The 16,201-nt window shown below is 39.5% G+C and overlaps 1 protein-coding gene across 1 annotated transcript in view; it reads left to right on the forward strand.

Annotated features, from left to right (window-relative positions):
- LOC129486815 (uncharacterized) overlaps positions 1-16,201 on the forward strand; it is a 225,527-nt gene that overhangs the window by 88,593 nt on the left and 120,733 nt on the right. Inside the window, exon 10 of the mRNA XM_063642973.1 lies at positions 6,268-6,399. The gene's annotated coding sequence lies outside the window, so the exon portion shown is untranslated. The remainder of the gene's footprint in view (positions 1-6,267; positions 6,400-16,201) is intronic.

The raw sequence follows: 16,201 nt of genomic DNA on the forward strand, positions 1-16,201 counted from the left end.
ATTCCTGTGGTTCTTTATTGCTTACTCTGCATAGAAGCTGTTCATTCATCTCCTCAGCCAGGGACTGTGTCATTAGTTGTGGCTATTGGTCATTTCCTGTCTCATTCAGCAAGTAATCATATTATTTTGACTGGGAAGAGAATGAGTCCTGAGCTGTGAATTTAGTCTCACAATAACTTGTGGATGTATTTCTTTGAATGTGGGAGGAAACGAAAACAGAGCAGGAAAATAACATTCATTGAGCCCCTACACTATCCCAAGCTCTTCAATGGCATTTTATTCATTTATTTAGTCACATAGGTCTATTTTCAACCAAAATTTTGGGATAACTATCATCCATTGGCCACTGTTTTAGGTGCTGCGGATATAGAAGTGAACAATCAGACAAAAAAATCACATTATGTGAGCTTATGTTCTGGTGAGGGAGAAAAAAACGTGCTAGCAAAATTTAGTAAAAAATATATTAGTAAGATATATATGCTTACATATGCTACTGTGGTATATACGATATCATCATATTACAGGATCAGAGACATTCAATACCATTGATTATTGTTATTTCTATATCTATGTCTATGTCTATATCTATATCTGTCTATATCCAATCAGTTATTGACCTCTTTATTATCATAGTGTCTCTCAATGTCTCTAGTAATCCTGCAGTTTATTTTGTCTGACATTAATGTAGCCACTCTAGCTTTCTTATGCTTATTGATTGTATGGTATCTTTTTTATTCTTTTACCTTTAATCTGCTTGGGTCTTAATTTTAAAATACGTCCCTTGTTGGCAGCATATAGTTGGTTCTTAATTTTTTATTCAGTTTGAAACTCTCTTTTTTTTTTTTTTTTTGAGACAGAGTCTCACTCTGTTGCCCAGGCTGGAGTGCAGTGACATGATCTTAGCTCACTGGAACCTCTGCCTCCTGGGCTCAAGCAATTCTTGTGGACTCTTTCGCTTTTATTTGAGGTTATTATAATTATTGGTAAATTTGTATTGAGGTCATCTATTTTAATTTTTATTATTTATCTCATTTGTTTTTTATTTTTTTCTCTCTTTTCCTGCCTTCTTGTTTATCAAGTGTTTTTTTTAATATTTTGTTTCAATTCCTTGTTTTCTATCTATATCTCTCTGATATTTTTGTGTGTGATTTCTCTATGGATCTTTGAGTTAATATTAAACTAATTCTGATTTATCTGAAAATATCTCTTCCACCTTCATTTTTTAAGCAAAATAATTAGAAACACAATTCTTGATTGATAATTTATTTTGTTTTAACTGCACTTTGCTGTTTCAATATCTTCTGATCTACAGAGTTTCTGATGAGATGTCTGCCATAGATTTTATTATTAGTTCCCTATTGGAATGTATTATTTCTTCTGGTTGCTTCCACGGTTTTAGCTTTATGTTATGCTTCTAGCCAAAGATAGTCATAGTTTTACTGTGATGTGTTCAGGAATATATGTCTTTGTGCTTATTATGCTATGGGTTTGTTAAGTTTTGGGAACCTTTAAATTAATCATTTACACCCACTTTGGGAATGCTCAGACCATTATATATTCAAACAACATTTATATTCCTTTCTACCACTTTACTTCTTCTATTCTTATTATATACATGTTGGATCATGCTTGATATTGTCTCACAGGTCTTTGAACTTCTATTTTCCTTAAATATTTTAAATTTCTGTTATTTGAATTGAATCATTTCTATTGCTCTATCTTCATATTCACTGATTTTTTTCTTCTGATACCTCTAAAATTTAACTAATTTTTCTTTCAGAGCTATAATTTTCATTTTAATAGTTTCTAACTCCCCATTTGAATTCCTTATTAGACAATTCATTCATGTCACATTTTGAAACACTTTTCTGCCGACTACAGTGTCTTTGCCATGCCGTGTTTTTTTTTATTGCCTTTTTTTCCTGAGTGTGGGTCACTCTTTTCTGTTTCTTTGCATGTGTAGTAATTTATGGTTGAAAAGTAGACATTGTAGATAACACATTATAGCGACTCTGGATTATGTTGTGTACTTTTGAGGATTATTGCACTTTTGTTATAGTAAGTAGTTAACTTAAAAGGATTCAAAGCTCAAACGTTATCTCTCTTGTAGTGTGTAGCACCTGATAGCCTTAGTCTCTTCTTATGGCTTCCAGTGTTGTATTTTTAGCCTGACTCTCTGGGGATCTCCTAGGTGCCTACAAAACTTGGTTATTTGCCAAGAATTTGGGCGGTGTGAGGTTCACCCTCTCAGTTTTGTTTTCTTCTAGGTTTTTCCCCTAATTTCTAGTTTGTCTACCCACCTCAGGTTTTCTATCCTGACATTTCAGGCCTATAAGACTTCCTTTTTCTGCCGTCCAAGCTGTGCAAAACCGGAAAGTCACATAATTAAAAAAAAATTAATAGAAACCTCACAGATCTTATCCTTTGTAGTTCTATCTTTAAAGAGTAAATGTCCATCTGGTCTACTTATGCCCTTTACTGGTCCCTTTGGGATGCTCCTATGCGTGTACAGTTTAGCTGTCAGCTGAGGAATTTGGCAGAATTTATAGCTGGTGTTTATATCTCACTACTTCTGTGATTCTCATAGCCAGGAATCATCCTTTAAAATGTTGTCTCCTCTTCTATCCTTATATTCCAACCTCTGGCACCTTAGGCCAGTAAGATTATGGGTTTTCACATCTGCAGCCATGGGGATCACAGAGCACCCTCAATTGAGAAAGCTGCAAATTACCAATCCTTCTCGCAGTTGTGGATTTTCAGGATTAAACTCTCCTCTGGCTACTGTCTGGTTTGGGATGCTTTCCAGTATCTTTAAATTGTTTAAAGTTTTTTAAATCCAGTTTTTATAATAGTCATCTGCAGGAGGATTCATGTAACCACTCTACTCCCGTACCATTGCTCCTAATTAGATTTGACCCTGTGAAAATACTATATGCAAGACACGCAGGGTGGGGTGAAAGCCTTTTCTACTTCAGACATCTTATTAAGCTGAGTCCATTTTTTGTCATTTGGTCTCCTTTCATTCCTCTTTGTCTCCTGTGAAATTCCTAGCGGCTATGTCTTCAAATAAAATGTAAGCTCTTGAGGCTAGAGCTCTTCATGAAATAGAACTGGATATGCTGAAAACCTTCAGTAAATTATACAGACTCATCAATAATAATAATTATGGTGAAAATAAAAGCAATTGGTCCTCTTAATGCATTCCTACTAGAGGAATAAGCACTTACTATGGATTCTACACTGTATTTGCCTTGCACATTGATTTAGAAATGGAAGATTGAATGTAATGGCAGCCACCTGGATGCTTTCTTCTGAACACCCAAAGTTTATTCAATTTTGTCATTCACCTCTTTTGAATCTAAGGCTGGAATATATTGGTTTTGCCTGCCCTGCAGCCATCCTCCCTTTTGATCCAATGTCTTAATTTCTCCTTCTGGAACCATCCCTGACTCATCCAGATGAGTGGGACCAAGTGCAATGGGTCTATGTCCAGGCTAATTAAAATGTCCCTGCCCTTGGCTGGGGACTGAAGATGTAATTGAAGATGTAATATGATCCAGGTGGGTCCACTGAAATTTATTCCAGAAATTTTTTTTTTTTGAAATTTGGAGAAAAAGAAATTCTCCTTCACCTGATATTGCTAAGAAGATAGAGAATGAAACTTTATTGACTTCTCACTATTAATAACTTCAAAGAAAAATAAAAGCAATGTGGATTTGGTCATTGGTTCTTTTAGTCCTATTTCTGGAGAGATGGAAGCCACCTTGACGTCTCCTGGGAAGAGTCTGCCTCACTGAAATCAAAACAGGAGAAATTATACTTAAAAGATGGGATTTGTTTGTGTTCCTGGAAGCAGCCATCTCTGAAACTTTTACACCTAAAGTTTACATCTAAATTTTTTAGTAACCTGAGCTCATACATTTCTTTTATGCAAAAGCCAGTATGAGGTAGTTAGGTTTCTGTCACTTGGGACCCAAGGAACCCTGACTAAAAAGTAATAATTAATTATCTCTTTAGATCTCACAGATGTATTAGAATCACCCAAGACCCTACATAACTGTAGGGGGTTGAATAATATCTCCCCAGAGTTCATGTCCACATGGAACTTCAGAATGTAACCTTATTTTGAAATAGGGTCTTTGCAGATGTTGAAAATTGAGATGCTATCATACTGGATTAATGTGGGTCCTAAATCTAATGGCTGTTGTGGTTGTAAGAAGAGGAGAGAATACACAGAGACACAAAGAAGAAGGTGATGCAAAGATGAAAGCATAGATTAGAGTGATGCATCTACAAGACAAGGAATGTAAAGGTTTACCAGGAGTCACCAGAGGTTGGAAAAGTCAAGGAAGGATTCTCTCCTGTAGCCTTCAAAGGCAGCATGGCTCTGCTCACACTTTGATTTCAGAATCCTAGACTTCAGACTGAGATAGAATAAATTTCTGTTGTTATAAACCACCCACTTTGTGGTAGTTTGTTATGATAGCTCTAGGAGACTAATACTGTAATTCCCACTTGTCTTTCCAGCCTCGTTATAGAGGCAACAGAGAGCACAGCGGATAGTGGTACAAACCCTGGAATTGGACTCTCTGAATTCAAATTTTGGCCATTTTACTTAAATCTCTGTAGTAGTCCAGGTTTTCCAGAGAAGCAGAATTTATAGGAGATAGGTATATTAAAAAGAGGTTCATTATAAGGATTTGGTTCACATGGGTAGGCAGGCTGAGAAATTCCAAGATCCAAAGTCAGCAAGACCCAGGAGAGCTGATAGTATATTTCTGGTCCAGGTACAAAGGTCTGAGGAAAAGATCAATGTCCCGGGTCAGCAGCAGTCAGACAGAGAATGAATTATCTCTCATTCAATCTCATTCTCTTCAGCCCTTCAATGAATTGAATGGGGCTCATTTGCATTGGAGCAGGCAATCTGCTTTACTCATCCACCATTTCATGATAATTTCACTGAGAAATATCCTCAAGACACAACCAGAATAATGTTTAATCAAACATCTAGGTACCCCAAGTCCCAATCAAATTGAGACATGAAATTAACTATCACATCCTGGGTCTCAGTTAACTAACGGAGCTAATAAGAGTAATAACTCACTTCTTAATAAGGTTGTGGTGAGAATAAAATGAGTTTATATTTTAAAGCACTTAAAACAGGCTTTGGCACACATGAAACACTTAGTAAATAGCTATTGTTATTATTTATTATCATTATCGTTATCATGCTCTCCTGCCACAGCCCCACAAATGCTGCCTGCTACAACTATAGTAAACTGTTTGTAGCTCTTCAAACAGAACTTAGACCAAGGAACTTGAGAGAACTTCTTGCTCAGGATCAACCAGCTTCCATGTGTCATATTATTTCTTTTTAATTTACCTTTTATTTTTAAATTTAAAAAATTATTTTCAACTTTAGTTGACACATAATAATTATTTATATTTGTGGGGTACATGGTGATGTTTTAATACATGTATAAAATATGTAATGATTAAATTAGGATAATTAGCATATCCCTCACCAAAACTATTTATGATTTCTTTGTGGTGAGAACATTCAAAAGCCTCTCTTCCAGCAATTTTGAAATAGATAATATGTTAACTATAGTCACCCAACTGTGCAATGGAAGACTAGAAATTATTCCTACTGTCAGTCTAACTGTACCTTTGTACCCACTGACCAACCTCTCCCTATTCCCCCATTCTCCTCCCCATCCATGTGTCCGATTTAGAATTCAAATCCTGGTTTGCTTGTATGCATAACGTGTACAATGACTTATTCCAGAGCAAAAATAGTGAATGGCGTGGAAGGCCCCTCTCTCCATTCCTCCTTCCTATTCTTTATCCTGAGCCCTCTCCCCTAGCTGTCAGGGCTTTTGACCAAGTTCAGTCGTCACACTGTGGTCACAGGGGATGGCCCGCACTCTGAACAGAAGTGTTAATTTTACTTTAGGCCTGCCTGAGTTTTCTTCTCTACAGTAACAGACTCCTCCTCTTGCCTTTAAAATCAGGAAATAGCTTTGTTTTTTGGGAGGGAGGGAAGGGGCACTTTAAAAAACTCATTACTTCTATTTGTCATATTTGCAATCAGTAAGACATCCCCTAAAAGAACTTTTATAAGCTTAGAAAGACAGACTAGAAAGGAGGGCCCATAAACCTTTACAGATATTTCTGATAAAAACAAGCGGGAAACATTCTTCAATGTTCCATAAACTTTGCCTTCAAAGCCTTGTATTGATCTTGTCTTGGTCTCTGTCAATACAGGTATCCCTTGGGTCAATATATCCTGATTTTCCATCCCAGCACAGGCTGGAATGAAGAAACGACTTTTTGATATTTCCAGTCAAGACATTTTCTTTGTGGTGAGGACATAAACACTGTCACAACCCTACAGAGGTAATACCAGTGTATACATAAGATATACATAGTTTTTAAAATGTCTCCTATTCCCCTCATTGTGTGGTACTTTTTGTGATAACCTGTCCCATTTTCTGCCTGTCCCTTTCCCCTGTGTCCCTATTTCTTTTCCCTTTTTTTTTTTTTTTTTTTTTTGAGAGGCAGTTTTGCTCTGTCACCAGGGCTGGAGTGCAGTGGCATGATCTTGGCTCATTGCAACCTCCACCTCCAGGGTTTGAGTGATTCTCCTGCCTCAGCCTCCCGAGTAGCTGGGATTACAGGTGTGCACCACCATGTCCTGCTAATTTTTGTATTTTTAGTCAAGACAGGGTTTCACCATGTTGGCCAGGCTGGTCTTGAACTCCTGACCTCAGATGATCCACCCACCTTGGCCTCCCAAATTGCTGGGATTACAAGTGCGAGCCACCACACCCTACCCCCTATTTCTTTTCACCCATCTCCATGAATGTCTTTCTGCCTCTTCACCGTACTCATTTCTCTCATCTGCATTTCTGTTTCTGTCTCAGGTCTCACTACACATCTTCCATTGACTGTTTATCATGAGAAAATAATGTTTCTTTCAAGTCTAGAGGTAATCGCCAAACCCTTTAGCTTTTCTTGTCTCCTAAATTGTGATAAGTTTATCAAGTTTTTATTTCCTCTCCTACTGCAAAGGGGCCATCCTGTAACATGAAGTTTTATTCTGTAAAATAAAGTTTTATTCTGAGCAGGGTCAGCAAACTCTTTCTGTAAAGGATCAGATAGTAATTACTTTTTGGCTTTGTTGGTCATACATAGGTCTCTGTTGCAATTACTGACCTTTGCCATTGCAGCGAGCAAAACAGAGCCATAGGCAATGTGCAAACACGCAATGCATCTGTGTTTCCAATAAAACTTTATTTGTAAAGATAAAGTAGTTTTCCAGTGTCTGTTCTAGAACATTCCTTGTGAAAGATGAGGTGATTTGATGTATTTCTGATTTTCTTACTTGGTTTTATCCTCTTGGTGTGATTGCCCAAGATTGCACAGTTAAAAGTGCGACTAGATTTGAACCAGGTCTGCCTGAATCCCAGCTCATGCTTATTCCTCCTTCGTCACACTTCTCCAGGGATACAAGTTTTTGCTGAGGCAGAGTGGAGTCATTTTTCCTTTCCAAACATCTTTAATGGCTTTTCGTTGCCCATTTAATAAGGAGTTGTTTTCTTAGCCTAGCATCTAAGTCTCACTAAAGTAGGGTTCCAACCTCTTTTTTCAAGCTTCTTCTGGTCCACTGGGCCTTTCCCCAGAACTTCCACTGTGTCTGTCCCCATTTGCCCACTCACTCTCCTCCAGGCAGCTGAAGTGCATTTTCACTGCTGCTCCAAGGACTGCGTGGCCCCCCTGCCAGGAACACCTTCCCCTGTTCCTGTATCTGTCTTTCTCTACTTTCAAGACAAGTTGAATTCCACTTATGGAATCTGGGTTAGATACTCTCCTAGGTATTCTAGTATAACACTCGCCTACCTAAAACTCTCCAACACCTTTCCATCACACTCACCATGGCTTGCAAAGTCCTCTGTGCTCTGTCCACTGGTGACCATAGCCTCTCCCACAACCAGATCCCCTCACCCCAACTTACCCAGCTCTACATGTACCTGGCTTCATGGCTGTATGTGAAGCACTCTCCCACCTCATTGAATGCTCTTCTTCTTTTTGTATAACTCGCTTCCTTCCACCATTCAGGTCTCTCCTTAAATATAATCCCCTTCAACATCCCTTCCCTGGCTACGTGATATAACACAGCATACCCCAAAGCTGTTATGGGGCCTTGTTTTAATTTTCATACTACCCCGTATGCAAAATCTGACGATATAGTATATGTTCATTTGTTTATTGCCTTCTCCTCAAGTAAATGGAAAGCCCCTCAAAAAGAGGGCTCTTCACGTTTTATTCACCAAATCAATCAACTGCTTAATCAACATTTGTTGACTGAATGAGGCCACCAGCAGAATAAAACTCATTCTGGGAAAAACATAAACAAAAGATAGAGCAATTCAGGCATCAGATAAGTGTTTCAACCAAATCCCTTTACAACTCTTCTGATTCTAAGGTTTGATGATTTGAGTTGATACTATCTGTCTCTGAAAATCAGATCATCCCCTCGACTTCTGCGTTTCTGTTGATGGGTCCACTGTCCTTTTAGTCATTCAAGGTTTAAAACACACCATCTGTCAGAGTATGTTGTCAGGCCCCTTCTCCATCCTTCAGCCTGGCTTCCTATGCATGCTGGCTTCATGCCACCTGGCTGGCTTTCTCTGTGGGGTAGAGAACATGGCTGCATATATTTCCAACTTGTTTCCTCCTAGTTTAGCAACATCAGCTGAGAAAATACTTCTCTTTCCCAATATCTGCATATTGATCCAGAAAAATATTCTGAGTGGCTCTTGTTGAGGAATCTGCCCACCACTGGACTGGTCATTATTACAGTGGATGGGTTTTTATGATGGACCTTCTTGTATCCACTCCTGAGACTGAGGGTTAGAGTGAGACTACCCTGAATGAAGATCTATTAGACCCATTTGGAATGGAAAAGGGTATGGTTCCTTTAAGGCAGTAGAAGGACTGGGAAGACGGTAGCAGCACATGTCTCCTGTGTAGTTGCCTATAAATGTTCTTAAGATGCACTTTTGATTGTGCTACTTCCTTGCTGAAGGAAACAAAAAGGGCCAGTGCCTCTGTGTGGAAGTCATCGCCAGGCCCATGATGTTCCAGTACTGTGGGTGTAGAAGGTTTCTGGAAGAGCTAGTGAGCTTGCTGAATACTTGAGGTTAGACTCTTTCTGCTCCGGAGCACTGTCTTTAGATGGCTGTCTAATCAAGCTTTTCTGAAATGCACCACCCATTTTCTGTCTTTCTTTCTGTTTGCTTCAAATGCTTTTTCTTCCTGGAATGATTTCTTCCTCTGTCTCCATCTGAACCCACACAGAAGTGCTTTACTCCAGTGTTTTCTAAACACTTTCTGAAATCCTTTCTGGTGCCCCTCCCTTGAATATTCATAGTCCTTTTTTTTCTTTTCTTTTCTTTTCTTTTTTCTTTTTGGTGCATTTGTATTGGCTCTTCTACATTAACAGGTTGAGCGTAAGGATTTCTTTTTTTTGTTTGTTTTATTTTTGCATCCCCTCCTGTTCCTATAATGTTTCTGGAAGGCACAATTAATATTCATTGGACTGAATTTAATGAAACAGAGTTAAATATATCAGTCTACCTAACATCTATAGTCTCTATCATTCATTTAGTATTTACATTTGCCAACCTCTATTGTTATTTACTTCTTTATGCGTATTTGTCTAAGCAGGATTACTATTATCTAGCATGGAGCCTTCACAACATTAGGTTGCCAAAAGATGTTTTGTTTAATGGGATACATATTGATTGTGTGCCTTTTATATGCTGGGCACTAATATCAGGGGCTACAGCTACAACAGAGAACATGGCAGACCTGCTTGCTGCCTTTATAGAGACCCTAGTCTATTCTGGGAGTAAGATAATGAAATGTGCATTTATAGAACTGTGTGCTGAGAGCTGAGATGGGAGAGGGGAGCTGCCGGAGAATATGGGTGGGTTGGGGAAATGTTGCTTAATCTGTGTTTGTGAGATGAATGACTAGGGAAGTTATGAGTGAGAAATAGCCATTTTCTTTCTTGACTTTCTTTCTTGAAGATGTCCTCTTCTTCAACTTATACTAAACCCCTCACATAGGGCTAAGCCCCCTCTTCTATTTTGGGTTTCCACGGTGCTGTCTTTTTTCCTTTCTTATTGCATTTAACACATTATATTGAAATGTAGGTGTACATTTGTAGTCTGCGTACACACAGAAAACAGATTGTATCACACTCAACAGGTCTGTCCCTGGCGTCTAGCACTATGCTTGGTACATAATGAATGTTCAAGAAATGTCCGTTGGGTGCAAAAAAAAAAATGAGCTAAACAAAGTGGATCTGAGTCATGTTGGGGAAAATGAGAGGTTTATCAGAAAGGTGCATTGATGGGGGCACCTTAAGGCCAGGGTAATAAACTCTAAGAGTTTATGGAACATGACTCTGTTACAGAAGAGGGGGTAAAGGGGCCTGGGGACAGTGACAAAGACTGATGTTCTGATGTTGTTTGAAGCGAGATAATTTCATAGCTTCAAATAGGGAAGCACATGACCCTTGTGCTAGACCAGAGGACAATAGACCTTGACTCACAACCACAGAGGCAGGGGAGATGGAGTTATTATCTTCTGCCAAGAGGTTACTCAAAATTAAACCTTCCTCCCGACTCCCAAAAGCCAGGGCCATGGCCTTGTCTGGGACTTGCCTTGTTTTGAAGAAGTCTGTTCTTTGGCACATGGGTTTGTTTTCCTTCTTCAAAAACAAAAATAGACTCAGTCCTTGAGTAAACTATTCTCAGGGTAAGGATGGGGGTTTTGAAGTGCAGTCAGAAAAATGGATACTAATGAACAGATGCCCTTGGGCACTGTCAGGAGTGCCCCAGGCAGTGGAAGTGGGGAGAAGTGAGAGCTGTGGTGGTTATCTGTTACCACCAGGAATGTGATAACTGCCAATCATTATTATTGTTATTTTCTCACATTCATTGTGGTATAACCATATGCCAGGCACCATGCTGAGCACATGACATGGACACTGTCATTTGTTTCAGAAAACAATCTCCTGTTGTAGAGACTACCAGTATCCTCATTTAAGATGAAATTGGATTCAGAAAGGTGAAATACTTTATGATGGTCAAAACATAAATGGTGACACTAAGCACATATAGTCAGGATTACTATCCAGAGCATCATACTTGCAGGTTTCATGTGGGTGTGGCAAGGGCGAGCACACATGGCCCCTTGCTCAGAAGAGCCCCAGGCTTGGTTTAATGCTCTGCGGTCGCTAGCTTGAAACTCTCACAGATTTTTATCTTTGAATTTGAGTTTTGTAAGTAAAGTCTGATGCAGTAACGCAGCATGTAAGTGATGAGAGGAGATAGGCACTGTATCACATTTGTTGTTTATCACATATCATCCTTGCCATGCCCCATGAGGACAGAATTCTGGTGGACCCACAGAGCCCAGAAGTTCAATGGAACTCACGGCCAGTACGAAGTAAGTGTGTGATGAAAGCCGCCAGCCATTTTGACTGTTGGTATAATGTGTGTGTATTGAAAGGTAAATTAAAAATAACTGAGTTTCTTTTGGGCAGTGTTTTTATTCTTTTGGTAAGAACAAAATAAACCTGCGTGTATAGGCTAGAAAATACAAGTTGGGTAATTTTGGTGATTCTGTATATGGATTCAATGCTCTTATACTTGCACTTAAAACTGGAATTATACAATATAAAGATGAATGATAAAATGTATGCTGATGATTTAAACTATTTATTATGCTTTACTTATATTTATGTTAAATAAAAAATTTAAAACAGCATGACAAGTCAAAAGAGAGACTGACAGAAAGGAAATAGTTTTATATTTTATTAATAGTACTTTGAATGATCATTTCCCCCTGCTTTTCCAAGAAGGGGACTCTCATTTTTATTATATTGTCAGCTCTGCTCTCTTGTGAGAACAGCAACTTGAGGCTCAGAGAGGTCAGTGGCTTGTCTTAGGTCTAGGAGTTGATAATCATCCAAGTGTCCACAGTCTGATTTTGCTGGCCTGCTGGGGATGGCTGGACTCGGAAACTCTGAACAGTTGGGTGGTAACATTTCTATTTCAACACCCATTTTTACAGACTAGTTCACTCATTTCTATAGACTGGTTCTCCCTAGTTGTAAGGAGAACAGAAATAGGAACTTGGATTCTTCTCATTTTTCCTACTTCTGTTCCTATCTGTAGACAAACTTATCTCTAGACCAACTTGAAGTATGATGAAGAAGCATTGGATGAAGAAACTTAGAAAATATGCATGTATAAGTTAGTTATTGTTAGTTGTGTATTTAAGTTGCTGTTCTATCCCTTCTAGCTGGGAGATTTTGGGTATCTGCTAAAAATATCTCTAAACTGGAACCATTTGTCTTCTGATTCTCTATCTTTGCATCTTCTCATACTGAGGTCAAGTGTACCTCCTCCCAGAATCCTTCCCTGATTCTACCTGAGAATACTGAGATGGAGAATTTAAGTACAGACTTCAGGTTCTACAGCTTAATCGAAGATTCACATCTATCTATTATGTATATTGTTTCCCTTTCCTGACTATCTTATTCTTTTTCCTGCCTCAGGACGTTTGCACATGCTGTTTCCCAGAAAAATCCTTCACCCCACATCCCACCAGGCCTTGAAGGCAGCCACCTGCTGATCCTTCAGTCCTCAATCTCATTGCCCCTGCTGGAAGAAACCTTTCCTATCCTCCTGTCTGGAGGTTGCTGTATTACTCTCTCTTCTCTCCTCTGGCACCCTGTTCTCTTTCCTTCATAATGCCACCACAACTTTTAATCCTATACCAACTTCTTCATTTATTAGTTAATGTCTATGTCCCTCTATAAACTCTGCAAAGACAGGGACAGTGGTGTTTTTATAGCTTGAGCACCATTACCTGGCCCTTTATCATATCACAGAATTGTGAGTGAACAATTAACTTTTTTTATATTTATTTTTGGTGGGGGTCAGGATTGAACAAATTAAGGAGAAGTTGTAAGTACAGCGAGAGAAAGTAGGACAACCTGGGGAAAGGAAAAAGCTTACTCTCCCCAAGGGAGTTTGGTGACGGAGGCAAGAGGGCAAGGTACATGGGCACACCTGTGAAGCTGTTGTGTGCTCTGTGGCTTGGCTATTCTGCAGTCACAGGTTCCTAAGGGTGCTGCTGTGGCTACCAGGGGGTGTCTCTCGTGTGGGTGGCCCTCCCTGAAGTATGCAGCTGCTGTGCAGGCTGAGGCCCAGCAAGAGCTTGTCCGAGGCCTGATAGATGGAGCAGCCCACAGCATTTTTCTTGCCTGGTTACTGGCAGCTCTCTGACTTCAAAGCTGGGACACGCTGACCCAGAACACTGTGACCTTTGGCACGAGTTCCTCTATCCTCTCCCCTGCTAGCCCAGCAAGGAGGAAGGAGCCCAGCTCCGTTGAACTGGGTTTTGCTGCCTGGAGGGCAAGTTTTTCTCTGATTCTGAGACTGGAGTAAAGGAGACATAGGGGAGGACCCGAGGCAGTTGCCTTCTGAACATCGGGGGAGCCAGACTGGGTTCCACTGTGCTTGGAATTTGGCATTTTGGTAAACTGGGTGGCAGCCTGGGAGATTTTCTCTTTCTCAGCTTGAAATGGGTCCTGTTGTTAGAAGTACCTGCCTAGACTCTGGAAAAAATAGGGCAGGGCCACTTCTTGTCTACCAGCCCTTGCCACCCAGCCTCCCAAGTGCCATCTGATTAGATGAGTCAAATTGCATTCTGATTTAGCTGAGAGTTACCAAGGGCTCCCTGAGTAACTCTTCTGTCATCTTTGAAATGTAGATAGTAATAAAACTTTCTAGAACCAGCATGAGGATTGGAGCTGTGTGCATAAAGTGCCTAAGCACAATGCCTGGCACAAGGCAGAAGGGAATCGATAAGTAGTAGCTGCCATCACCATCATCAGCGATGCTGTAGTTTTTCCTAGGCTGCCCTATCACACATTTTATCCTTTTGGATTGACACAACCCCTTCTTTGAAGAGGAAACTGAGGTTGAGAAGTGATCAAATCACTCTCCCACAGTCACATTGCTAATATATGGTAAAATAAAGGCCACAAATCCAAGTCTGTCCCACTCCATTTTGGGTCCTCCTTTCTTTCTTTCCTTTTTTCCTTCCTTCCTTCCTTCCTTCCTTCCTTCCTTCCTTCCTTCCTTCCTTCCTTCCTTCATTCCCTCCCTCCCTCCTTCCCTCCTTCCGTCCTTCCTTCCTTCCTTCCTTCCTTCCTTCCTTCCTTCCTTCCTTTCTTCCTCTTCTTCTTCTTCTTCTTCTTCTTCTTCTTCTTCTTCTTCTTCTTCTTCTTTCTTTCTTTCTTTTTTTCTTTCTTTTTTACCATTTATGTATGTATGTATTTATGTATTTATTGCCTTGGCTTACCTCTGTGAGCCATGGAAGTAGAATCTAGTTTATGTTGTTGGCATCTGCTGAAGACATATGATTGTCACTATAACCATCACTATCAATAACAGAGAGCAGAGAGAGCTGCCAACACTAGCAGAGGACTTAATAGTTTATGAGGTACTTTCACCTACACCGCCATTTTGGCATACACAATTTTGCCTTTGTAGATGGAAAAATCAAGAGAGTTTTAAGACAGTGACTTCATAGAGTTACTTCCTTCTACATAGTTAAGGCCTTATTTGCCTATGCCAGGGAGTGATTAGCTAATTCCTGGAGTATGTACTTATGTGACCTCTTTTAATCTCAGCTGTGCCATCTATGAGCTTTGTGACCTCAATCATTTTGTGTGTCTTTCTTCATCTATAAAATGAAGACAATTATAGCAATATGAGACAATATATAACAACTGCTTATCACGGTGTCCAGAATATACAAAAGCTTGATAAATAATAGATACATACTACTATCAGGTTGGAAAAAAATGTATTCTGTTGCTAGAATTTTTTATTTCTTTTGCAGTGATAGTAGCTGGGTAAAATTGGACTTAAAAATATTAAATTCCACAAAAGCAAAAACTGACAAATGGAATGTAATTAAACTAAAGAGTTTCTGGACTGCAAAAGAAACTATTAACAGAATAAACAGGCAACCTACGGAATAAAAGAAAATTTTTGCAAACTATGCATCAGACAAAGGTCTAATATCCAGCATCTATAATACACTTAAATTTACAAGAACAAACCCCAAACAACCCCATAAACAGTTGGCAAAGGACATAAACAGACACTTCCCAAAAGAGGGCATACATGCAGCCAACAATCATATGGAAAAAAGCTCAACATCAGTGATCATTAGAGAAATGCAAATCAAAAGCACAGTGAGACACTGTCTAACACCGTCAAAATTGCTACTATTAAAAAGTTAAAAAGTGGCTGGGCACAGTGGCTCACACCTGTAATCCTGGCACTTTGGGAGGCTGAGGCGGATCACCTGAGGTCAGGAGTTTGAGACCAGCCTGACCAACATGAAGAAATCCTGTCTCTACTTAAAATACAAAATTAGCTTGGCATGGTGGTGCATGCCTGTAATCCCAGCTACTCAGGAGCTTGAGGCAGGAGAATCGCTTGAACCCAGGAGGCAGAGGTTGTGGTGAGCCGAGATGGTGCCATTGCACTCCAGCCTGGGCAACAAGAGTGAAACTCCCTTTCAAAAAAAAAAAAAAAAAACAGTAAAAAAGTAACAGATCTGACAAGGTTGTGGAGAAAAAGAAAGACATTCACAGTTGGTGGGAGTGTAAATTAGTTCAGCCACTGTGGAAGACACTGTGGCGATTTCTCAAAGATGTAAGGACAGAAATACCATTCAATCAAGCAATCTCTTTACAGGGTATATACCCAAAGGAATGTAAATTATTCTATTATAAGGATACATGCACTTGTATGTTCACTGCAGCACAATTCACAATAGCAAAGACATGGAATCAACCTAAATAAAGACTGGAGAAAGAAAATGTGGTACATATACACCATGGAATACTATACAGCCATAAAAAAGAATGAGATCATGTCCTTTGCAGGGACATGGATGGAGCTGGAGGCTATTATTCTTAGCAAACTAATGCAGGAACAGAAAACTAAATACTGCATGTTCTCACTTATAAGTGGGAGCTAAGTGATGAGAATACATGGACACATAGAGAGGGACAACACACACTGGGGCCTTTCAG

This window comes from Symphalangus syndactylus, chromosome 7 (genome assembly GCF_028878055.3).
Source record: "Symphalangus syndactylus isolate Jambi chromosome 7, NHGRI_mSymSyn1-v2.1_pri, whole genome shotgun sequence".
NCBI classification, from domain to species: Eukaryota; Metazoa; Chordata; class Mammalia; order Primates; family Hylobatidae; genus Symphalangus; species Symphalangus syndactylus.